Source organism: Lithobates pipiens, unplaced genomic scaffold (genome assembly GCF_037356315.1).
Source record: "Lithobates pipiens isolate NorthernLeopardFrog02 unplaced genomic scaffold, aLitPip1_a1.2 Scaffold_8, whole genome shotgun sequence".
Classification (NCBI taxonomy): Eukaryota; Metazoa; Chordata; class Amphibia; order Anura; family Ranidae; genus Lithobates; species Lithobates pipiens.
This window is the reverse complement of record NW_027507903.1, coordinates 573,039,009-573,058,482: the sequence shown is the minus strand read 5'-3', so window position 1 is coordinate 573,058,482 and position 19,474 is coordinate 573,039,009. Positions and strand designations below refer to the sequence as shown.

Below are 19,474 nucleotides of genomic sequence, written 5' to 3'. Positions count from 1 at the left end.
CCACATAGATGGCTGCCTACTTTCGTGCCTCTCGAAAAGCAGTGGTCCTCGCTGTCCAAAATGTACATCCCACTGGCCTTCAAAGAAAGACTTTTCACTCTCTGCTGTTACCTTCAAAGGCCACTGTTGTAGAGTTCGCATGGCCCCAAGTTTGTGTTACAGCGGGTGTAGCATGACATGGCAGGATACACCTTGGCCTGTTGACCAATCCTTTAGTGATCTGACTACGGCCTGCCACATTGTAATCGACCGACGCTAGGATAGTATCAAGGTATCCTATATCACAGAGTTGGTGCTGGTTGCAAGAAGCGGTCTTAGAGAGAGAGAGAGAGAGAGACTTCCTGCTCCTTGTGTACCTTCAGGGGTCCGAACTGGCATGGGCGTGACTGTGGACATTACACTTCATCCAGCGCATAAAGATGCCGTGACCCGGATTCGAACCGGGGTTGCTGCGGCCACAACGCAGAGTACTAACCACTATACGATCACGGCATTGTCAACGAGCCAGGTAGGAGTCGAACCTACAATCTTCTGATCCGTAGTCAGACGCGTTATCCATTGCGCCACTGGCCCTGCACCTGGCCCTGACTCTTTGCTAAGCCTTCACAAAGGGCATTCTAGCTGCAGAAGCCAATCGACACCATCTCAGCCATTCCAGAGATAAACGGCTAACTTTCTGCTGAATTTCTAATGGAAAGGAAAGTGCTCAGGCCTTCTCAGTTGCTGTCACATCACTGCTTATGGCTGCTCGATAGTTGTGAAAATGGCAAAGGCTAATAATGTTACAATCTCATTCTATGTGGCCCACAGGTGGTGTTGAAGGAAACCCCTCCACCTTATAGGACGGTTGTTTCACTTCCACATAGATGGCTGCCTACTTTCGTGCCTCTCGAAAAGCAGTGGTCCTCGCTGTCCAAAATGTACATCCCACTGGCCTTCAAAGAAAGACTTTTCACTCTCTGCTGTTACCTTCAAAGGCCACTGTTGTAGAGTTCGCATGGCCCCAAGTTTGTGTTACAGCGGGTGTAGCATGACATGGCAGGATACACCTTGGCCTGTTGACCAATCCTTTAGTGATCTGACTACGGCCTGCCACATTGTAATCGACCGACGCTAGGATAGTATCAAGGTATCCTATATCACAGAGTTGGTGCTGGTTGCAAGAAGCGGTCTTAGAGAGAGAGAGAGAGACTTCCTGCTCCTTGTGTACCTTCAGGGGTCCGAACTGGCATGGGCGTGACTGTGGACATTACACTTCATCCAGCGCATAAAGATGCCGTGACCCGGATTCGAACCGGGGTTGCTGCGGCCACAACGCAGAGTACTAACCACTATACGATCACGGCATTGTCAACGAGCCAGGTAGGAGTCGAACCTACAATCTTCTGATCCGTAGTCAGACGCGTTATCCATTGCGCCACTGGCCCTGCACCTGGCCCTGACTCTTTGCTAAGCCTTCACAAAGGGCATTCTAGCTGCAGAAGCCAATCGACACCATCTCAGCCATTCCAGAGATAAACGGCTAACTTTCTGCTGAATTTCTAATGGAAAGGAAAGTGCTCAGGCCTTCTCAGTTGCTGTCACATCACTGCTTATGGCTGCTCGATAGTTGTGAAAATGGCAAAGGCTAATAATGTTACAATCTCATTCTATGTGGCCCACAGGTGGTGTTGAAGGAAACCCCTCCACCTTATAGGACGGTTGTTTCACTTCCACATAGATGGCTGCCTACTTTCGTGCCTCTCGAAAAGCAGTGGTCCTCGCTGTCCAAAATGTACATCCCACTGGCCTTCAAAGAAAGACTTTTCACTCTCTGCTGTTACCTTCAAAGGCCACTGTTGTAGAGTTCGCATGGCCCCAAGTTTGTGTTACAGCGGGTGTAGCATGACATGGCAGGATACACCTTGGCCTGTTGACCAATCCTTTAGTGATCTGACTACGGCCTGCCACATTGTAATCGACCGACGCTAGGATAGTATCAAGGTATCCTATATCACAGAGTTGGTGCTGGTTGCAAGAAGCGGTCTTAGAGAGAGAGAGAGAGAGAGACTTCCTGCTCCTTGTGTACCTTCAGGGGTCCGAACTGGCATGGGCGTGACTGTGGACATTACACTTCATCCAGCGCATAAAGATGCCGTGACCCGGATTCGAACCGGGGTTGCTGCGGCCACAACGCAGAGTACTAACCACTATACGATCACGGCATTGTCAACGAGCCAGGTAGGAGTCGAACCTACAATCTTCTGATCCGTAGTCAGACGCGTTATCCATTGCGCCACTGGCCCTGCACCTGGCCCTGACTCTTTGCTAAGCCTTCACAAAGGGCATTCTAGCTGCAGAAGCCAATCGACACCATCTCAGCCATTCCAGAGATAAACGGCTAACTTTCTGCTGAATTTCTAATGGAAAGGAAAGTGCTCAGGCCTTCTCAGTTGCTGTCACATCACTGCTTATGGCTGCTCGATAGTTGTGAAAATGGCAAAGGCTAATAATGTTACAATCTCATTCTATGTGGCCCACAGGTGGTGTTGAAGGAAACCCCTCCACCTTATAGGACGGTTGTTTCACTTCCACATAGATGGCTGCCTACTTTCGTGCCTCTCGAAAAGCAGTGGTCCTCGCTGTCCAAAATGTACATCCCACTGGCCTTCAAAGAAAGACTTTTCACTCTCTGCTGTTACCTTCAAAGGCCACTGTTGTAGAGTTCGCATGGCCCCAAGTTTGTGTTACAGCGGGTGTAGCATGACATGGCAGGATACACCTTGGCCTGTTGACCAATCCTTTAGTGATCTGACTACGGCCTGCCACATTGTAATCGACCGACGCTAGGATAGTATCAAGGTATCCTATATCACAGAGTTGGTGCTGGTTGCAAGAAGCGGTCTTAGAGAGAGAGAGAGAGAGAGAGACTTCCTGCTCCTTGTGTACCTTCAGGGGTCCGAACTGGCATGGGCGTGACTGTGGACATTACACTTCATCCAGCGCATAAAGATGCCGTGACCCGGATTCGAACCGGGGTTGCTGCGGCCACAACGCAGAGTACTAACCACTATACGATCACGGCATTGTCAACGAGCCAGGTAGGAGTCGAACCTACAATCTTCTGATCCGTAGTCAGACGCGTTATCCATTGCGCCACTGGCCCTGCACCTGGCCCTGACTCTTTGCTAAGCCTTCACAAAGGGCATTCTAGCTGCAGAAGCCAATCGACACCATCTCAGCCATTCCAGAGATAAACGGCTAACTTTCTGCTGAATTTCTAATGGAAAGGAAAGTGCTCAGGCCTTCTCAGTTGCTGTCACATCACTGCTTATGGCTGCTCGATAGTTGTGAAAATGGCAAAGGCTAATAATGTTACAATCTCATTCTATGTGGCCCACAGGTGGTGTTGAAGGAAACCCCTCCACCTTATAGGACGGTTGTTTCACTTCCACATAGATGGCTGCCTACTTTCGTGCCTCTCGAAAAGCAGTGGTCCTCGCTGTCCAAAATGTACATCCCACTGGCCTTCAAAGAAAGACTTTTCACTCTCTGCTGTTACCTTCAAAGGCCACTGTTGTAGAGTTCGCATGGCCCCAAGTTTGTGTTACAGCGGGTGTAGCATGACATGGCAGGATACACCTTGGCCTGTTGACCAATCCTTTAGTGATCTGACTACGGCCTGCCACATTGTAATCGACCGACGCTAGGATAGTATCAAGGTATCCTATATCACAGAGTTGGTGCTGGTTGCAAGAAGCGGTCTTAGAGAGAGAGAGAGAGAGAGACTTCCTGCTCCTTGTGTACCTTCAGGGGTCCGAACTGGCATGGGCGTGACTGTGGACATTACACTTCATCCAGCGCATAAAGATGCCGTGACCCGGATTCGAACCGGGGTTGCTGCGGCCACAACGCAGAGTACTAACCACTATACGATCACGGCATTGTCAACGAGCCAGGTAGGAGTCGAACCTACAATCTTCTGATCCGTAGTCAGACGCGTTATCCATTGCGCCACTGGCCCTGCACCTGGCCCTGACTCTTTGCTAAGCCTTCACAAAGGGCATTCTAGCTGCAGAAGCCAATCGACACCATCTCAGCCATTCCAGAGATAAACGGCTAACTTTCTGCTGAATTTCTAATGGAAAGGAAAGTGCTCAGGCCTTCTCAGTTGCTGTCACATCACTGCTTATGGCTGCTCGATAGTTGTGAAAATGGCAAAGGCTAATAATGTTACAATCTCATTCTATGTGGCCCACAGGTGGTGTTGAAGGAAACCCCTCCACCTTATAGGACGGTTGTTTCACTTCCACATAGATGGCTGCCTACTTTCGTGCCTCTCGAAAAGCAGTGGTCCTCGCTGTCCAAAATGTACATCCCACTGGCCTTCAAAGAAAGACTTTTCACTCTCTGCTGTTACCTTCAAAGGCCACTGTTGTAGAGTTCGCATGGCCCCAAGTTTGTGTTACAGCGGGTGTAGCATGACATGGCAGGATACACCTTGGCCTGTTGACCAATCCTTTAGTGATCTGACTACGGCCTGCCACATTGTAATCGACCGACGCTAGGATAGTATCAAGGTATCCTATATCACAGAGTTGGTGCTGGTTGCAAGAAGCGGTCTTAGAGAGAGAGAGAGAGAGAGACTTCCTGCTCCTTGTGTACCTTCAGGGGTCCGAACTGGCATGGGCGTGACTGTGGACATTACACTTCATCCAGCGCATAAAGATGCCGTGACCCGGATTCGAACCGGGGTTGCTGCGGCCACAACGCAGAGTACTAACCACTATACGATCACGGCATTGTCAACGAGCCAGGTAGGAGTCGAACCTACAATCTTCTGATCCGTAGTCAGACGCGTTATCCATTGCGCCACTGGCCCTGCACCTGGCCCTGACTCTTTGCTAAGCCTTCACAAAGGGCATTCTAGCTGCAGAAGCCAATCGACACCATCTCAGCCATTCCAGAGATAAACGGCTAACTTTCTGCTGAATTTCTAATGGAAAGGAAAGTGCTCAGGCCTTCTCAGTTGCTGTCACATCACTGCTTATGGCTGCTCGATAGTTGTGAAAATGGCAAAGGCTAATAATGTTACAATCTCATTCTATGTGGCCCACAGGTGGTGTTGAAGGAAACCCCTCCACCTTATAGGACGGTTGTTTCACTTCCACATAGATGGCTGCCTACTTTCGTGCCTCTCGAAAAGCAGTGGTCCTCGCTGTCCAAAATGTACATCCCACTGGCCTTCAAAGAAAGACTTTTCACTCTCTGCTGTTACCTTCAAAGGCCACTGTTGTAGAGTTCGCATGGCCCCAAGTTTGTGTTACAGCGGGTGTAGCATGACATGGCAGGATACACCTTGGCCTGTTGACCAATCCTTTAGTGATCTGACTACGGCCTGCCACATTGTAATCGACCGACGCTAGGATAGTATCAAGGTATCCTATATCACAGAGTTGGTGCTGGTTGCAAGAAGCGGTCTTAGAGAGAGAGAGAGAGAGAGACTTCCTGCTCCTTGTGTACCTTCAGGGGTCCGAACTGGCATGGGCGTGACTGTGGACATTACACTTCATCCAGCGCATAAAGATGCCGTGACCCGGATTCGAACCGGGGTTGCTGCGGCCACAACGCAGAGTACTAACCACTATACGATCACGGCATTGTCAACGAGCCAGGTAGGAGTCGAACCTACAATCTTCTGATCCGTAGTCAGACGCGTTATCCATTGCGCCACTGGCCCTGCACCTGGCCCTGACTCTTTGCTAAGCCTTCACAAAGGGCATTCTAGCTGCAGAAGCCAATCGACACCATCTCAGCCATTCCAGAGATAAACGGCTAACTTTCTGCTGAATTTCTAATGGAAAGGAAAGTGCTCAGGCCTTCTCAGTTGCTGTCACATCACTGCTTATGGCTGCTCGATAGTTGTGAAAATGGCAAAGGCTAATAATGTTACAATCTCATTCTATGTGGCCCACAGGTGGTGTTGAAGGAAACCCCTCCACCTTATAGGACGGTTGTTTCACTTCCACATAGATGGCTGCCTACTTTCGTGCCTCTCGAAAAGCAGTGGTCCTCGCTGTCCAAAATGTACATCCCACTGGCCTTCAAAGAAAGACTTTTCACTCTCTGCTGTTACCTTCAAAGGCCACTGTTGTAGAGTTCGCATGGCCCCAAGTTTGTGTTACAGCGGGTGTAGCATGACATGGCAGGATACACCTTGGCCTGTTGACCAATCCTTTAGTGATCTGACTACGGCCTGCCACATTGTAATCGACCGACGCTAGGATAGTATCAAGGTATCCTATATCACAGAGTTGGTGCTGGTTGCAAGAAGCGGTCTTAGAGAGAGAGAGAGAGAGAGACTTCCTGCTCCTTGTGTACCTTCAGGGGTCCGAACTGGCATGGGCGTGACTGTGGACATTACACTTCATCCAGCGCATAAAGATGCCGTGACCCGGATTCGAACCGGGGTTGCTGCGGCCACAACGCAGAGTACTAACCACTATACGATCACGGCATTGTCAACGAGCCAGGTAGGAGTCGAACCTACAATCTTCTGATCCGTAGTCAGACGCGTTATCCATTGCGCCACTGGCCCTGCACCTGGCCCTGACTCTTTGCTAAGCCTTCACAAAGGGCATTCTAGCTGCAGAAGCCAATCGACACCATCTCAGCCATTCCAGAGATAAACGGCTAACTTTCTGCTGAATTTCTAATGGAAAGGAAAGTGCTCAGGCCTTCTCAGTTGCTGTCACATCACTGCTTATGGCTGCTCGATAGTTGTGAAAATGGCAAAGGCTAATAATGTTACAATCTCATTCTATGTGGCCCACAGGTGGTGTTGAAGGAAACCCCTCCACCTTATAGGACGGTTGTTTCACTTCCACATAGATGGCTGCCTACTTTCGTGCCTCTCGAAAAGCAGTGGTCCTCGCTGTCCAAAATGTACATCCCACTGGCCTTCAAAGAAAGACTTTTCACTCTCTGCTGTTACCTTCAAAGGCCACTGTTGTAGAGTTCGCATGGCCCCAAGTTTGTGTTACAGCGGGTGTAGCATGACATGGCAGGATACACCTTGGCCTGTTGACCAATCCTTTAGTGATCTGACTACGGCCTGCCACATTGTAATCGACCGACGCTAGGATAGTATCAAGGTATCCTATATCACAGAGTTGGTGCTGGTTGCAAGAAGCGGTCTTAGAGAGAGAGAGAGAGAGAGACTTCCTGCTCCTTGTGTACCTTCAGGGGTCCGAACTGGCATGGGCGTGACTGTGGACATTACACTTCATCCAGCGCATAAAGATGCCGTGACCCGGATTCGAACCGGGGTTGCTGCGGCCACAACGCAGAGTACTAACCACTATACGATCACGGCATTGTCAACGAGCCAGGTAGGAGTCGAACCTACAATCTTCTGATCCGTAGTCAGACGCGTTATCCATTGCGCCACTGGCCCTGCACCTGGCCCTGACTCTTTGCTAAGCCTTCACAAAGGGCATTCTAGCTGCAGAAGCCAATCGACACCATCTCAGCCATTCCAGAGATAAACGGCTAACTTTCTGCTGAATTTCTAATGGAAAGGAAAGTGCTCAGGCCTTCTCAGTTGCTGTCACATCACTGCTTATGGCTGCTCGATAGTTGTGAAAATGGCAAAGGCTAATAATGTTACAATCTCATTCTATGTGGCCCACAGGTGGTGTTGAAGGAAACCCCTCCACCTTATAGGACGGTTGTTTCACTTCCACATAGATGGCTGCCTACTTTCGTGCCTCTCGAAAAGCAGTGGTCCTCGCTGTCCAAAATGTACATCCCACTGGCCTTCAAAGAAAGACTTTTCACTCTCTGCTGTTACCTTCAAAGGCCACTGTTGTAGAGTTCGCATGGCCCCAAGTTTGTGTTACAGCGGGTGTAGCATGACATGGCAGGATACACCTTGGCCTGTTGACCAATCCTTTAGTGATCTGACTACGGCCTGCCACATTGTAATCGACCGACGCTAGGATAGTATCAAGGTATCCTATATCACAGAGTTGGTGCTGGTTGCAAGAAGCGGTCTTAGAGAGAGAGAGAGAGAGAGACTTCCTGCTCCTTGTGTACCTTCAGGGGTCCGAACTGGCATGGGCGTGACTGTGGACATTACACTTCATCCAGCGCATAAAGATGCCGTGACCCGGATTCGAACCGGGGTTGCTGCGGCCACAACGCAGAGTACTAACCACTATACGATCACGGCATTGTCAACGAGCCAGGTAGGAGTCGAACCTACAATCTTCTGATCCGTAGTCAGACGCGTTATCCATTGCGCCACTGGCCCTGCACCTGGCCCTGACTCTTTGCTAAGCCTTCACAAAGGGCATTCTAGCTGCAGAAGCCAATCGACACCATCTCAGCCATTCCAGAGATAAACGGCTAACTTTCTGCTGAATTTCTAATGGAAAGGAAAGTGCTCAGGCCTTCTCAGTTGCTGTCACATCACTGCTTATGGCTGCTCGATAGTTGTGAAAATGGCAAAGGCTAATAATGTTACAATCTCATTCTATGTGGCCCACAGGTGGTGTTGAAGGAAACCCCTCCACCTTATAGGACGGTTGTTTCACTTCCACATAGATGGCTGCCTACTTTCGTGCCTCTCGAAAAGCAGTGGTCCTCGCTGTCCAAAATGTACATCCCACTGGCCTTCAAAGAAAGACTTTTCACTCTCTGCTGTTACCTTCAAAGGCCACTGTTGTAGAGTTCGCATGGCCCCAAGTTTGTGTTACAGCGGGTGTAGCATGACATGGCAGGATACACCTTGGCCTGTTGACCAATCCTTTAGTGATCTGACTACGGCCTGCCACATTGTAATCGACCGACGCTAGGATAGTATCAAGGTATCCTATATCACAGAGTTGGTGCTGGTTGCAAGAAGCGGTCTTAGAGAGAGAGAGAGAGAGAGACTTCCTGCTCCTTGTGTACCTTCAGGGGTCCGAACTGGCATGGGCGTGACTGTGGACATTACACTTCATCCAGCGCATAAAGATGCCGTGACCCGGATTCGAACCGGGGTTGCTGCGGCCACAACGCAGAGTACTAACCACTATACGATCACGGCATTGTCAACGAGCCAGGTAGGAGTCGAACCTACAATCTTCTGATCCGTAGTCAGACGCGTTATCCATTGCGCCACTGGCCCTGCACCTGGCCCTGACTCTTTGCTAAGCCTTCACAAAGGGCATTCTAGCTGCAGAAGCCAATCGACACCATCTCAGCCATTCCAGAGATAAACGGCTAACTTTCTGCTGAATTTCTAATGGAAAGGAAAGTGCTCAGGCCTTCTCAGTTGCTGTCACATCACTGCTTATGGCTGCTCGATAGTTGTGAAAATGGCAAAGGCTAATAATGTTACAATCTCATTCTATGTGGCCCACAGGTGGTGTTGAAGGAAACCCCTCCACCTTATAGGACGGTTGTTTCACTTCCACATAGATGGCTGCCTACTTTCGTGCCTCTCGAAAAGCAGTGGTCCTCGCTGTCCAAAATGTACATCCCACTGGCCTTCAAAGAAAGACTTTTCACTCTCTGCTGTTACCTTCAAAGGCCACTGTTGTAGAGTTCGCATGGCCCCAAGTTTGTGTTACAGCGGGTGTAGCATGACATGGCAGGATACACCTTGGCCTGTTGACCAATCCTTTAGTGATCTGACTACGGCCTGCCACATTGTAATCGACCGACGCTAGGATAGTATCAAGGTATCCTATATCACAGAGTTGGTGCTGGTTGCAAGAAGCGGTCTTAGAGAGAGAGACTTCCTGCTCCTTGTGTACCTTCAGGGGTCCGAACTGGCATGGGCGTGACTGTGGACATTACACTTCATCCAGCGCATAAAGATGCCGTGACCCGGATTCGAACCGGGGTTGCTGCGGCCACAACGCAGAGTACTAACCACTATACGATCACGGCATTGTCAACGAGCCAGGTAGGAGTCGAACCTACAATCTTCTGATCCGTAGTCAGACGCGTTATCCATTGCGCCACTGGCCCTGCACCTGGCCCTGACTCTTTGCTAAGCCTTCACAAAGGGCATTCTAGCTGCAGAAGCCAATCGACACCATCTCAGCCATTCCAGAGATAAACGGCTAACTTTCTGCTGAATTTCTAATGGAAAGGAAAGTGCTCAGGCCTTCTCAGTTGCTGTCACATCACTGCTTATGGCTGCTCGATAGTTGTGAAAATGGCAAAGGCTAATAATGTTACAATCTCATTCTATGTGGCCCACAGGTGGTGTTGAAGGAAACCCCTCCACCTTATAGGACGGTTGTTTCACTTCCACATAGATGGCTGCCTACTTTCGTGCCTCTCGAAAAGCAGTGGTCCTCGCTGTCCAAAATGTACATCCCACTGGCCTTCAAAGAAAGACTTTTCACTCTCTGCTGTTACCTTCAAAGGCCACTGTTGTAGAGTTCGCATGGCCCCAAGTTTGTGTTACAGCGGGTGTAGCATGACATGGCAGGATACACCTTGGCCTGTTGACCAATCCTTTAGTGATCTGACTACGGCCTGCCACATTGTAATCGACCGACGCTAGGATAGTATCAAGGTATCCTATATCACAGAGTTGGTGCTGGTTGCAAGAAGCGGTCTTAGAGAGAGAGAGAGAGAGAGACTTCCTGCTCCTTGTGTACCTTCAGGGGTCCGAACTGGCATGGGCGTGACTGTGGACATTACACTTCATCCAGCGCATAAAGATGCCGTGACCCGGATTCGAACCGGGGTTGCTGCGGCCACAACGCAGAGTACTAACCACTATACGATCACGGCATTGTCAACGAGCCAGGTAGGAGTCGAACCTACAATCTTCTGATCCGTAGTCAGACGCGTTATCCATTGCGCCACTGGCCCTGCACCTGGCCCTGACTCTTTGCTAAGCCTTCACAAAGGGCATTCTAGCTGCAGAAGCCAATCGACACCATCTCAGCCATTCCAGAGATAAACGGCTAACTTTCTGCTGAATTTCTAATGGAAAGGAAAGTGCTCAGGCCTTCTCAGTTGCTGTCACATCACTGCTTATGGCTGCTCGATAGTTGTGAAAATGGCAAAGGCTAATAATGTTACAATCTCATTCTATGTGGCCCACAGGTGGTGTTGAAGGAAACCCCTCCACCTTATAGGACGGTTGTTTCACTTCCACATAGATGGCTGCCTACTTTCGTGCCTCTCGAAAAGCAGTGGTCCTCGCTGTCCAAAATGTACATCCCACTGGCCTTCAAAGAAAGACTTTTCACTCTCTGCTGTTACCTTCAAAGGCCACTGTTGTAGAGTTCGCATGGCCCCAAGTTTGTGTTACAGCGGGTGTAGCATGACATGGCAGGATACACCTTGGCCTGTTGACCAATCCTTTAGTGATCTGACTACGGCCTGCCACATTGTAATCGACCGACGCTAGGATAGTATCAAGGTATCCTATATCACAGAGTTGGTGCTGGTTGCAAGAAGCGGTCTTAGAGAGAGAGAGAGAGAGAGACTTCCTGCTCCTTGTGTACCTTCAGGGGTCCGAACTGGCATGGGCGTGACTGTGGACATTACACTTCATCCAGCGCATAAAGATGCCGTGACCCGGATTCGAACCGGGGTTGCTGCGGCCACAACGCAGAGTACTAACCACTATACGATCACGGCATTGTCAACGAGCCAGGTAGGAGTCGAACCTACAATCTTCTGATCCGTAGTCAGACGCGTTATCCATTGCGCCACTGGCCCTGCACCTGGCCCTGACTCTTTGCTAAGCCTTCACAAAGGGCATTCTAGCTGCAGAAGCCAATCGACACCATCTCAGCCATTCCAGAGATAAACGGCTAACTTTCTGCTGAATTTCTAATGGAAAGGAAAGTGCTCAGGCCTTCTCAGTTGCTGTCACATCACTGCTTATGGCTGCTCGATAGTTGTGAAAATGGCAAAGGCTAATAATGTTACAATCTCATTCTATGTGGCCCACAGGTGGTGTTGAAGGAAACCCCTCCACCTTATAGGACGGTTGTTTCACTTCCACATAGATGGCTGCCTACTTTCGTGCCTCTCGAAAAGCAGTGGTCCTCGCTGTCCAAAATGTACATCCCACTGGCCTTCAAAGAAAGACTTTTCACTCTCTGCTGTTACCTTCAAAGGCCACTGTTGTAGAGTTCGCATGGCCCCAAGTTTGTGTTACAGCGGGTGTAGCATGACATGGCAGGATACACCTTGGCCTGTTGACCAATCCTTTAGTGATCTGACTACGGCCTGCCACATTGTAATCGACCGACGCTAGGATAGTATCAAGGTATCCTATATCACAGAGTTGGTGCTGGTTGCAAGAAGCGGTCTTAGAGAGAGAGAGAGAGAGAGACTTCCTGCTCCTTGTGTACCTTCAGGGGTCCGAACTGGCATGGGCGTGACTGTGGACATTACACTTCATCCAGCGCATAAAGATGCCGTGACCCGGATTCGAACCGGGGTTGCTGCGGCCACAACGCAGAGTACTAACCACTATACGATCACGGCATTGTCAACGAGCCAGGTAGGAGTCGAACCTACAATCTTCTGATCCGTAGTCAGACGCGTTATCCATTGCGCCACTGGCCCTGCACCTGGCCCTGACTCTTTGCTAAGCCTTCACAAAGGGCATTCTAGCTGCAGAAGCCAATCGACACCATCTCAGCCATTCCAGAGATAAACGGCTAACTTTCTGCTGAATTTCTAATGGAAAGGAAAGTGCTCAGGCCTTCTCAGTTGCTGTCACATCACTGCTTATGGCTGCTCGATAGTTGTGAAAATGGCAAAGGCTAATAATGTTACAATCTCATTCTATGTGGCCCACAGGTGGTGTTGAAGGAAACCCCTCCACCTTATAGGACGGTTGTTTCACTTCCACATAGATGGCTGCCTACTTTCGTGCCTCTCGAAAAGCAGTGGTCCTCGCTGTCCAAAATGTACATCCCACTGGCCTTCAAAGAAAGACTTTTCACTCTCTGCTGTTACCTTCAAAGGCCACTGTTGTAGAGTTCGCATGGCCCCAAGTTTGTGTTACAGCGGGTGTAGCATGACATGGCAGGATACACCTTGGCCTGTTGACCAATCCTTTAGTGATCTGACTACGGCCTGCCACATTGTAATCGACCGACGCTAGGATAGTATCAAGGTATCCTATATCACAGAGTTGGTGCTGGTTGCAAGAAGCGGTCTTAGAGAGAGAGAGAGAGAGAGAGACTTCCTGCTCCTTGTGTACCTTCAGGGGTCCGAACTGGCATGGGCGTGACTGTGGACATTACACTTCATCCAGCGCATAAAGATGCCGTGACCCGGATTCGAACCGGGGTTGCTGCGGCCACAACGCAGAGTACTAACCACTATACGATCACGGCATTGTCAACGAGCCAGGTAGGAGTCGAACCTACAATCTTCTGATCCGTAGTCAGACGCGTTATCCATTGCGCCACTGGCCCTGCACCTGGCCCTGACTCTTTGCTAAGCCTTCACAAAGGGCATTCTAGCTGCAGAAGCCAATCGACACCATCTCAGCCATTCCAGAGATAAACGGCTAACTTTCTGCTGAATTTCTAATGGAAAGGAAAGTGCTCAGGCCTTCTCAGTTGCTGTCACATCACTGCTTATGGCTGCTCGATAGTTGTGAAAATGGCAAAGGCTAATAATGTTACAATCTCATTCTATGTGGCCCACAGGTGGTGTTGAAGGAAACCCCTCCACCTTATAGGACGGTTGTTTCACTTCCACATAGATGGCTGCCTACTTTCGTGCCTCTCGAAAAGCAGTGGTCCTCGCTGTCCAAAATGTACATCCCACTGGCCTTCAAAGAAAGACTTTTCACTCTCTGCTGTTACCTTCAAAGGCCACTGTTGTAGAGTTCGCATGGCCCCAAGTTTGTGTTACAGCGGGTGTAGCATGACATGGCAGGATACACCTTGGCCTGTTGACCAATCCTTTAGTGATCTGACTACGGCCTGCCACATTGTAATCGACCGACGCTAGGATAGTATCAAGGTATCCTATATCACAGAGTTGGTGCTGGTTGCAAGAAGCGGTCTTAGAGAGAGAGAGAGAGAGAGACTTCCTGCTCCTTGTGTACCTTCAGGGGTCCGAACTGGCATGGGCGTGACTGTGGACATTACACTTCATCCAGCGCATAAAGATGCCGTGACCCGGATTCGAACCGGGGTTGCTGCGGCCACAACGCAGAGTACTAACCACTATACGATCACGGCATTGTCAACGAGCCAGGTAGGAGTCGAACCTACAATCTTCTGATCCGTAGTCAGACGCGTTATCCATTGCGCCACTGGCCCTGCACCTGGCCCTGACTCTTTGCTAAGCCTTCACAAAGGGCATTCTAGCTGCAGAAGCCAATCGACACCATCTCAGCCATTCCAGAGATAAACGGCTAACTTTCTGCTGAATTTCTAATGGAAAGGAAAGTGCTCAGGCCTTCTCAGTTGCTGTCACATCACTGCTTATGGCTGCTCGATAGTTGTGAAAATGGCAAAGGCTAATAATGTTACAATCTCATTCTATGTGGCCCACAGGTGGTGTTGAAGGAAACCCCTCCACCTTATAGGACGGTTGTTTCACTTCCACATAGATGGCTGCCTACTTTCGTGCCTCTCGAAAAGCAGTGGTCCTCGCTGTCCAAAATGTACATCCCACTGGCCTTCAAAGAAAGACTTTTCACTCTCTGCTGTTACCTTCAAAGGCCACTGTTGTAGAGTTCGCATGGCCCCAAGTTTGTGTTACAGCGGGTGTAGCATGACATGGCAGGATACACCTTGGCCTGTTGACCAATCCTTTAGTGATCTGACTACGGCCTGCCACATTGTAATCGACCGACGCTAGGATAGTATCAAGGTATCCTATATCACAGAGTTGGTGCTGGTTGCAAGAAGCGGTCTTAGAGAGAGAGAGAGAGAGAGACTTCCTGCTCCTTGTGTACCTTCAGGGGTCCGAACTGGCATGGGCGTGACTGTGGACATTACACTTCATCCAGCGCATAAAGATGCCGTGACCCGGATTCGAACCGGGGTTGCTGCGGCCACAACGCAGAGTACTAACCACTATACGATCACGGCATTGTCAACGAGCCAGGTAGGAGTCGAACCTACAATCTTCTGATCCGTAGTCAGACGCGTTATCCATTGCGCCACTGGCCCTGCACCTGGCCCTGACTCTTTGCTAAGCCTTCACAAAGGGCATTCTAGCTGCAGAAGCCAATCGACACCATCTCAGCCATTCCAGAGATAAACGGCTAACTTTCTGCTGAATTTCTAATGGAAAGGAAAGTGCTCAGGCCTTCTCAGTTGCTGTCACATCACTGCTTATGGCTGCTCGATAGTTGTGAAAATGGCAAAGGCTAATAATGTTACAATCTCATTCTATGTGGCCCACAGGTGGTGTTGAAGGAAACCCCTCCACCTTATAGGACGGTTGTTTCACTTCCACATAGATGGCTGCCTACTTTCGTGCCTCTCGAAAAGCAGTGGTCCTCGCTGTCCAAAATGTACATCCCACTGGCCTTCAAAGAAAGACTTTTCACTCTCTGCTGTTACCTTCAAAGGCCACTGTTGTAGAGTTCGCATGGCCCCAAGTTTGTGTTACAGCGGGTGTAGCATGACATGGCAGGATACACCTTGGCCTGTTGACCAATCCTTTAGTGATCTGACTACGGCCTGCCACATTGTAATCGACCGACGCTAGGATAGTATCAAGGTATCCTATATCACAGAGTTGGTGCTGGTTGCAAGAAGCGGTCTTAGAGAGAGAGAGAGAGAGAGACTTCCTGCTCCTTGTGTACCTTCAGGGGTCCGAACTGGCATGGGCGTGACTGTGGACATTACACTTCATCCAGCGCATAAAGATGCCGTGACCCGGATTCGAACCGGGGTTGCTGCGGCCACAACGCAGAGTACTAACCACTATACGATCACGGCATTGTCAACGAGCCAGGTAGGAGTCGAACCTACAATCTTCTGATCCGTAGTCAGACGCGTTATCCATTGCGCCACTGGCCCTGCACCTGGCCCTGACTCTTTGCTAAGCCTTCACAAAGGGCATTCTAGCTGCAGAAGCCAATCGACACCATCTCAGCCATTCCAGAGATAAACGGCTAACTTTCTGCTGAATTTCTAATGGAAAGGAAAGTGCTCAGGCCTTCTCAGTTGCTGTCACATCACTGCTTATGGCTGCTCGATAGTTGTGAAAATGGCAAAGGCTAATAATGTTACAATCTCATTCTATGTGGCCCACAGGTGGTGTTGAAGGAAACCCCTCCACCTTATAGGACGGTTGTTTCACTTCCACATAGATGGCTGCCTACTTTCGTGCCTCTCGAAAAGCAGTGGTCCTCGCTGTCCAAAATGTACATCCCACTGGCCTTCAAAGAAAGACTTTTCACTCTCTGCTGTTACCTTCAAAGGCCACTGTTGTAGAGTTCGCATGGCCCCAAGTTTGTGTTACAGCGGGTGTAGCATGACATGGCAGGATACACCTTGGCCTGTTGACCAATCCTTTAGTGATCTGACTACGGCCTGCCACATTGTAATCGACCGACGCTAGGATAGTATCAAGGTATCCTATATCACAGAGTTGGTGCTGGTTGCAAGAAGCGGTCTTAGAGAGAGAGAGAGAGAGAGAGACTTCCTGCTCCTTGTGTACCTTCAGGGGTCCGAACTGGCATGGGCGTGACTGTGGACATTACACTTCATCCAGCGCATAAAGATGCCGTGACCCGGATTCGAACCGGGGTTGCTGCGGCCACAACGCAGAGTACTAACCACTATACGATCACGGCATTGTCAACGAGCCAGGTAGGAGTCGAACCTACAATCTTCTGATCCGTAGTCAGACGCGTTATCCATTGCGCCACTGGCCCTGCACCTGGCCCTGACTCTTTGCTAAGCCTTCACAAAGGGCATTCTAGCTGCAGAAGCCAATCGACACCATCTCAGCCATTCCAGAGATAAACGGCTAACTTTCTGCTGAATTTCTAATGGAAAGGAAAGTGCTCAGGCCTTCTCAGTTGCTGTCACATCACTGCTTATGGCTGCTCGATAGTTGTGAAAATGGCAAAGGCTAATAATGTTACAATCTCATTCTATGTGGCCCACAGGTGGTGTTGAAGGAAACCCCTCCACCTTATAGGACGGTTGTTTCACTTCCACATAGATGGCTGCCTACTTTCGTGCCTCTCGAAAAGCAGTGGTCCTCGCTGTCCAAAATGTACATCCCACTGGCCTTCAAAGAAAGACTTTTCACTCTCTGCTGTTACCTTCAAAGGCCACTGTTGTAGAGTTCGCATGGCCCCAAGTTTGTGTTACAGCGGGTGTAGCATGACATGGCAGGATACACCTTGGCCTGTTGACCAATCCTTTAGTGATCTGACTACGGCCTGCCACATTGTAATCGACCGACGCTAGGATAGTATCAAGGTATCCTATATCACAGAGTTGGTGCTGGTTGCAAGAAGCGGTCTTAGAGAGAGAGAGAGAGAGAGACTTCCTGCTCCTTGTGTACCTTCAGGGGTCCGAACTGGCATGGGCGTGACTGTGGACATTACACTTCATCCAGCGCATAAAGATGCCGTGACCCGGATTCGAACCGGGGTTGCTGCGGCCACAACGCAGAGTACTAACCACTATACGATCACGGCATTGTCAACGAGCCAGGTAGGAGTCGAACCTACAATCTTCTGATCCGTAGTCAGACGCGTTATCCATTGCGCCACTGGCCCTGCACCTGGCCCTGACTCTTTGCTAAGCCTTCACAAAGGGCATTCTAGCTGCAGAAGCCAATCGACACCATCTCAGCCATTCCAGAGATAAACGGCTAACTTTCTGCTGAATTTCTAATGGAAAGGAAAGTGCTCAGGCCTTCTCAGTTGCTGTCACATCACTGCTTATGGCTGCTCGATAGTTGTGAAAATGGCAAAGGCTAATAATGTTACAATCTCATTCTATGTGGCCCACAGGTGGTGTTGAAGGAAACCCCTCCACCTTATAGGACGGTTGTTTCACTTCCACATAGATGGCTGCCTACTTTCGTGCCTCTCGAAAAGCAGTGGTCCTCGCTGTCCAAAATGTACATCCCACTGGCCTTCAAAGAAAGACTTTTCACTCTCTGCTGTTACCTTCAAAGGCCACTGTTGTAGAGTTCGCATGGCCCCAAGTTTGTGTTACAGCGGGTGTAGCATGACATGGCAGGATACACCTTGGCCTGTTGACCAATCCTTTAGTGATCTGACTACGGCCTGCCACATTGTAATCGACCGACGCTAGGATAGTATCAAGGTATCCTATATCACAGAGTTGGTGCTGGTTGCAAGAAGCGGTCTTAGAGAGAGAGAGAGAGAGAGAGACTTCCTGCTCCTTGTGTACCTTCAGGGGTCCGAACTGGCATGGGCGTGACTGTGGACATTACACTTCATCCAGCGCATAAAGATGCCGTGACCCGGATTCGAACCGGGGTTGCTGCGGCCACAACGCAGAGTACTAACCACTATACGATCACGGCATTGTCAACGAGCCAGGTAGGAGTCGAACCTACAATCTTCTGATCCGTAGTCAGACGCGTTATCCATTGCGCCACTGGCCCTGCACCTGGCCCTGACTCTTTGCTAAGCCTTCACAAAGGGCATTCTAGCTGCAGAAGCCAATCGACACCATCTCAGCCATTCCAGAGATAAACGGCTAACTTTCTGCTGAATTTCTAATGGAAAGGAAAGTGCTCAGGCCTTCTCAGTTGCTGTCACATCACTGCTTATGGCTGCTCGATAGTTGTGAAAATGACAAAGGCTAATAATGTTACAATCTCATTCTATGTGGCCCACAGGTGGTGTTGAAGGAAACCCCTCCACCTTATAGGACGGTTGTTTCACTTCCACATAGATGGCTGCCTACTTTCGTGCCTCTCGAAAAGCAGTGGTCCTCGCTGTCCAAAATGTACATCCCACTGGCCTTCAAAGAAAGACTTTTCACTCTCTGCTGTTACCTTCAAAGGCCACTGTTGTAGAGTTCGCATGGCCCCAAGTTTGTGTTACAGCGGGTGTAGCATGACATGGCAGGATACACCTTGGCCTGTTGACCAATCCTTTAGTGATCTGACTACGGCCTGCCACATTGTAATCGACCGACGCTAGGATAGTATCAAGGTATCCTATATCACAGAGTTGGTGCTGGTTGCAAGAAGCGGTCTTAGAGAGAGAGAGAGAGAGAGACTTCCTGCTCCTTGTGTACCTTCAGGGGTCCGAACTGGCATGGGCGTGACTGTGGACATTACACTTCATCCAGCGCATAAAGATGCCGTGACCCGGATTCGAACCGGGGTTGCTGCGGCCACAACGCAGAGTACTAACCACTATACGATCACAGCATTGTCAACGAGCCAGGTAGGAGTCGAACCTACAATCTTCTGATCCGTAGTCAGACGCGTTATCCATTGCGCCACTGGCCCTGCACCTGGCCCTGACTCTTTGCTAAGCCTT

General features: G+C 49.8%; 45 non-coding genes across 45 annotated transcripts; all 45 read right to left on the bottom strand.

The window, feature by feature from the left end:
* Positions 1–420: 420 nt before the first annotated feature.
* TRNAH-GUG (transfer RNA histidin (anticodon GUG)) lies at positions 421–492 on the bottom strand. The gene has a single exon. It is a non-coding gene; the product is annotated as a tRNA-His (tRNA).
* An 8-nt stretch (positions 493–500) lies between these two features.
* TRNAR-ACG (transfer RNA arginine (anticodon ACG)) lies at positions 501–573 on the bottom strand. Its single transcript has one exon. It is a non-coding gene; the product is annotated as a tRNA-Arg (tRNA).
* A 701-nt stretch (positions 574–1,274) lies between these two features.
* Positions 1,275–1,346, bottom strand: TRNAH-GUG (transfer RNA histidin (anticodon GUG)). The gene has a single exon. It is a non-coding gene; the product is annotated as a tRNA-His (tRNA).
* Positions 1,347–1,354: 8 nt separating this feature from the next.
* TRNAR-ACG (transfer RNA arginine (anticodon ACG)) lies at positions 1,355–1,427 on the bottom strand. The gene has a single exon. It is a non-coding gene; the product is annotated as a tRNA-Arg (tRNA).
* A 705-nt stretch (positions 1,428–2,132) lies between these two features.
* Positions 2,133–2,204, bottom strand: TRNAH-GUG (transfer RNA histidin (anticodon GUG)). Its single transcript has one exon. It is a non-coding gene; the product is annotated as a tRNA-His (tRNA).
* Positions 2,205–2,212: 8 nt separating this feature from the next.
* TRNAR-ACG (transfer RNA arginine (anticodon ACG)) lies at positions 2,213–2,285 on the bottom strand. Its single transcript has one exon. It is a non-coding gene; the product is annotated as a tRNA-Arg (tRNA).
* Positions 2,286–2,992: 707 nt separating this feature from the next.
* On the bottom strand, positions 2,993–3,064 carry TRNAH-GUG (transfer RNA histidin (anticodon GUG)). Its single transcript has one exon. It is a non-coding gene; the product is annotated as a tRNA-His (tRNA).
* An 8-nt stretch (positions 3,065–3,072) lies between these two features.
* TRNAR-ACG (transfer RNA arginine (anticodon ACG)) lies at positions 3,073–3,145 on the bottom strand. The gene has a single exon. It is a non-coding gene; the product is annotated as a tRNA-Arg (tRNA).
* A 705-nt stretch (positions 3,146–3,850) lies between these two features.
* On the bottom strand, positions 3,851–3,922 carry TRNAH-GUG (transfer RNA histidin (anticodon GUG)). Its single transcript has one exon. It is a non-coding gene; the product is annotated as a tRNA-His (tRNA).
* Positions 3,923–3,930: 8 nt separating this feature from the next.
* On the bottom strand, positions 3,931–4,003 carry TRNAR-ACG (transfer RNA arginine (anticodon ACG)). Its single transcript has one exon. It is a non-coding gene; the product is annotated as a tRNA-Arg (tRNA).
* A 705-nt stretch (positions 4,004–4,708) lies between these two features.
* Positions 4,709–4,780, bottom strand: TRNAH-GUG (transfer RNA histidin (anticodon GUG)). The gene has a single exon. It is a non-coding gene; the product is annotated as a tRNA-His (tRNA).
* Positions 4,781–4,788: 8 nt separating this feature from the next.
* TRNAR-ACG (transfer RNA arginine (anticodon ACG)) lies at positions 4,789–4,861 on the bottom strand. Its single transcript has one exon. It is a non-coding gene; the product is annotated as a tRNA-Arg (tRNA).
* A 705-nt stretch (positions 4,862–5,566) lies between these two features.
* Positions 5,567–5,638, bottom strand: TRNAH-GUG (transfer RNA histidin (anticodon GUG)). Its single transcript has one exon. It is a non-coding gene; the product is annotated as a tRNA-His (tRNA).
* Positions 5,639–5,646: 8 nt separating this feature from the next.
* Positions 5,647–5,719, bottom strand: TRNAR-ACG (transfer RNA arginine (anticodon ACG)). The gene has a single exon. It is a non-coding gene; the product is annotated as a tRNA-Arg (tRNA).
* Positions 5,720–6,424: 705 nt separating this feature from the next.
* On the bottom strand, positions 6,425–6,496 carry TRNAH-GUG (transfer RNA histidin (anticodon GUG)). The gene has a single exon. It is a non-coding gene; the product is annotated as a tRNA-His (tRNA).
* An 8-nt stretch (positions 6,497–6,504) lies between these two features.
* Positions 6,505–6,577, bottom strand: TRNAR-ACG (transfer RNA arginine (anticodon ACG)). Its single transcript has one exon. It is a non-coding gene; the product is annotated as a tRNA-Arg (tRNA).
* Positions 6,578–7,282: 705 nt separating this feature from the next.
* TRNAH-GUG (transfer RNA histidin (anticodon GUG)) lies at positions 7,283–7,354 on the bottom strand. The gene has a single exon. It is a non-coding gene; the product is annotated as a tRNA-His (tRNA).
* Positions 7,355–7,362: 8 nt separating this feature from the next.
* On the bottom strand, positions 7,363–7,435 carry TRNAR-ACG (transfer RNA arginine (anticodon ACG)). Its single transcript has one exon. It is a non-coding gene; the product is annotated as a tRNA-Arg (tRNA).
* Positions 7,436–8,140: 705 nt separating this feature from the next.
* On the bottom strand, positions 8,141–8,212 carry TRNAH-GUG (transfer RNA histidin (anticodon GUG)). The gene has a single exon. It is a non-coding gene; the product is annotated as a tRNA-His (tRNA).
* Positions 8,213–8,220: 8 nt separating this feature from the next.
* Positions 8,221–8,293, bottom strand: TRNAR-ACG (transfer RNA arginine (anticodon ACG)). The gene has a single exon. It is a non-coding gene; the product is annotated as a tRNA-Arg (tRNA).
* A 705-nt stretch (positions 8,294–8,998) lies between these two features.
* Positions 8,999–9,070, bottom strand: TRNAH-GUG (transfer RNA histidin (anticodon GUG)). Its single transcript has one exon. It is a non-coding gene; the product is annotated as a tRNA-His (tRNA).
* Positions 9,071–9,078: 8 nt separating this feature from the next.
* Positions 9,079–9,151, bottom strand: TRNAR-ACG (transfer RNA arginine (anticodon ACG)). Its single transcript has one exon. It is a non-coding gene; the product is annotated as a tRNA-Arg (tRNA).
* A 695-nt stretch (positions 9,152–9,846) lies between these two features.
* On the bottom strand, positions 9,847–9,918 carry TRNAH-GUG (transfer RNA histidin (anticodon GUG)). Its single transcript has one exon. It is a non-coding gene; the product is annotated as a tRNA-His (tRNA).
* An 8-nt stretch (positions 9,919–9,926) lies between these two features.
* On the bottom strand, positions 9,927–9,999 carry TRNAR-ACG (transfer RNA arginine (anticodon ACG)). The gene has a single exon. It is a non-coding gene; the product is annotated as a tRNA-Arg (tRNA).
* A 705-nt stretch (positions 10,000–10,704) lies between these two features.
* TRNAH-GUG (transfer RNA histidin (anticodon GUG)) lies at positions 10,705–10,776 on the bottom strand. Its single transcript has one exon. It is a non-coding gene; the product is annotated as a tRNA-His (tRNA).
* Positions 10,777–10,784: 8 nt separating this feature from the next.
* TRNAR-ACG (transfer RNA arginine (anticodon ACG)) lies at positions 10,785–10,857 on the bottom strand. The gene has a single exon. It is a non-coding gene; the product is annotated as a tRNA-Arg (tRNA).
* Positions 10,858–11,562: 705 nt separating this feature from the next.
* Positions 11,563–11,634, bottom strand: TRNAH-GUG (transfer RNA histidin (anticodon GUG)). The gene has a single exon. It is a non-coding gene; the product is annotated as a tRNA-His (tRNA).
* Positions 11,635–11,642: 8 nt separating this feature from the next.
* Positions 11,643–11,715, bottom strand: TRNAR-ACG (transfer RNA arginine (anticodon ACG)). The gene has a single exon. It is a non-coding gene; the product is annotated as a tRNA-Arg (tRNA).
* Positions 11,716–12,420: 705 nt separating this feature from the next.
* TRNAH-GUG (transfer RNA histidin (anticodon GUG)) lies at positions 12,421–12,492 on the bottom strand. Its single transcript has one exon. It is a non-coding gene; the product is annotated as a tRNA-His (tRNA).
* An 8-nt stretch (positions 12,493–12,500) lies between these two features.
* On the bottom strand, positions 12,501–12,573 carry TRNAR-ACG (transfer RNA arginine (anticodon ACG)). The gene has a single exon. It is a non-coding gene; the product is annotated as a tRNA-Arg (tRNA).
* A 707-nt stretch (positions 12,574–13,280) lies between these two features.
* TRNAH-GUG (transfer RNA histidin (anticodon GUG)) lies at positions 13,281–13,352 on the bottom strand. Its single transcript has one exon. It is a non-coding gene; the product is annotated as a tRNA-His (tRNA).
* Positions 13,353–13,360: 8 nt separating this feature from the next.
* TRNAR-ACG (transfer RNA arginine (anticodon ACG)) lies at positions 13,361–13,433 on the bottom strand. Its single transcript has one exon. It is a non-coding gene; the product is annotated as a tRNA-Arg (tRNA).
* Positions 13,434–14,138: 705 nt separating this feature from the next.
* TRNAH-GUG (transfer RNA histidin (anticodon GUG)) lies at positions 14,139–14,210 on the bottom strand. The gene has a single exon. It is a non-coding gene; the product is annotated as a tRNA-His (tRNA).
* An 8-nt stretch (positions 14,211–14,218) lies between these two features.
* TRNAR-ACG (transfer RNA arginine (anticodon ACG)) lies at positions 14,219–14,291 on the bottom strand. Its single transcript has one exon. It is a non-coding gene; the product is annotated as a tRNA-Arg (tRNA).
* A 705-nt stretch (positions 14,292–14,996) lies between these two features.
* TRNAH-GUG (transfer RNA histidin (anticodon GUG)) lies at positions 14,997–15,068 on the bottom strand. The gene has a single exon. It is a non-coding gene; the product is annotated as a tRNA-His (tRNA).
* An 8-nt stretch (positions 15,069–15,076) lies between these two features.
* TRNAR-ACG (transfer RNA arginine (anticodon ACG)) lies at positions 15,077–15,149 on the bottom strand. The gene has a single exon. It is a non-coding gene; the product is annotated as a tRNA-Arg (tRNA).
* A 705-nt stretch (positions 15,150–15,854) lies between these two features.
* On the bottom strand, positions 15,855–15,926 carry TRNAH-GUG (transfer RNA histidin (anticodon GUG)). The gene has a single exon. It is a non-coding gene; the product is annotated as a tRNA-His (tRNA).
* Positions 15,927–15,934: 8 nt separating this feature from the next.
* Positions 15,935–16,007, bottom strand: TRNAR-ACG (transfer RNA arginine (anticodon ACG)). The gene has a single exon. It is a non-coding gene; the product is annotated as a tRNA-Arg (tRNA).
* Positions 16,008–16,714: 707 nt separating this feature from the next.
* On the bottom strand, positions 16,715–16,786 carry TRNAH-GUG (transfer RNA histidin (anticodon GUG)). The gene has a single exon. It is a non-coding gene; the product is annotated as a tRNA-His (tRNA).
* An 8-nt stretch (positions 16,787–16,794) lies between these two features.
* On the bottom strand, positions 16,795–16,867 carry TRNAR-ACG (transfer RNA arginine (anticodon ACG)). The gene has a single exon. It is a non-coding gene; the product is annotated as a tRNA-Arg (tRNA).
* A 705-nt stretch (positions 16,868–17,572) lies between these two features.
* Positions 17,573–17,644, bottom strand: TRNAH-GUG (transfer RNA histidin (anticodon GUG)). The gene has a single exon. It is a non-coding gene; the product is annotated as a tRNA-His (tRNA).
* An 8-nt stretch (positions 17,645–17,652) lies between these two features.
* On the bottom strand, positions 17,653–17,725 carry TRNAR-ACG (transfer RNA arginine (anticodon ACG)). Its single transcript has one exon. It is a non-coding gene; the product is annotated as a tRNA-Arg (tRNA).
* A 707-nt stretch (positions 17,726–18,432) lies between these two features.
* On the bottom strand, positions 18,433–18,504 carry TRNAH-GUG (transfer RNA histidin (anticodon GUG)). Its single transcript has one exon. It is a non-coding gene; the product is annotated as a tRNA-His (tRNA).
* Positions 18,505–18,512: 8 nt separating this feature from the next.
* On the bottom strand, positions 18,513–18,585 carry TRNAR-ACG (transfer RNA arginine (anticodon ACG)). Its single transcript has one exon. It is a non-coding gene; the product is annotated as a tRNA-Arg (tRNA).
* A 785-nt stretch (positions 18,586–19,370) lies between these two features.
* TRNAR-ACG (transfer RNA arginine (anticodon ACG)) lies at positions 19,371–19,443 on the bottom strand. Its single transcript has one exon. It is a non-coding gene; the product is annotated as a tRNA-Arg (tRNA).
* Between the last annotated feature and the right edge of the window lie 31 nt (positions 19,444–19,474).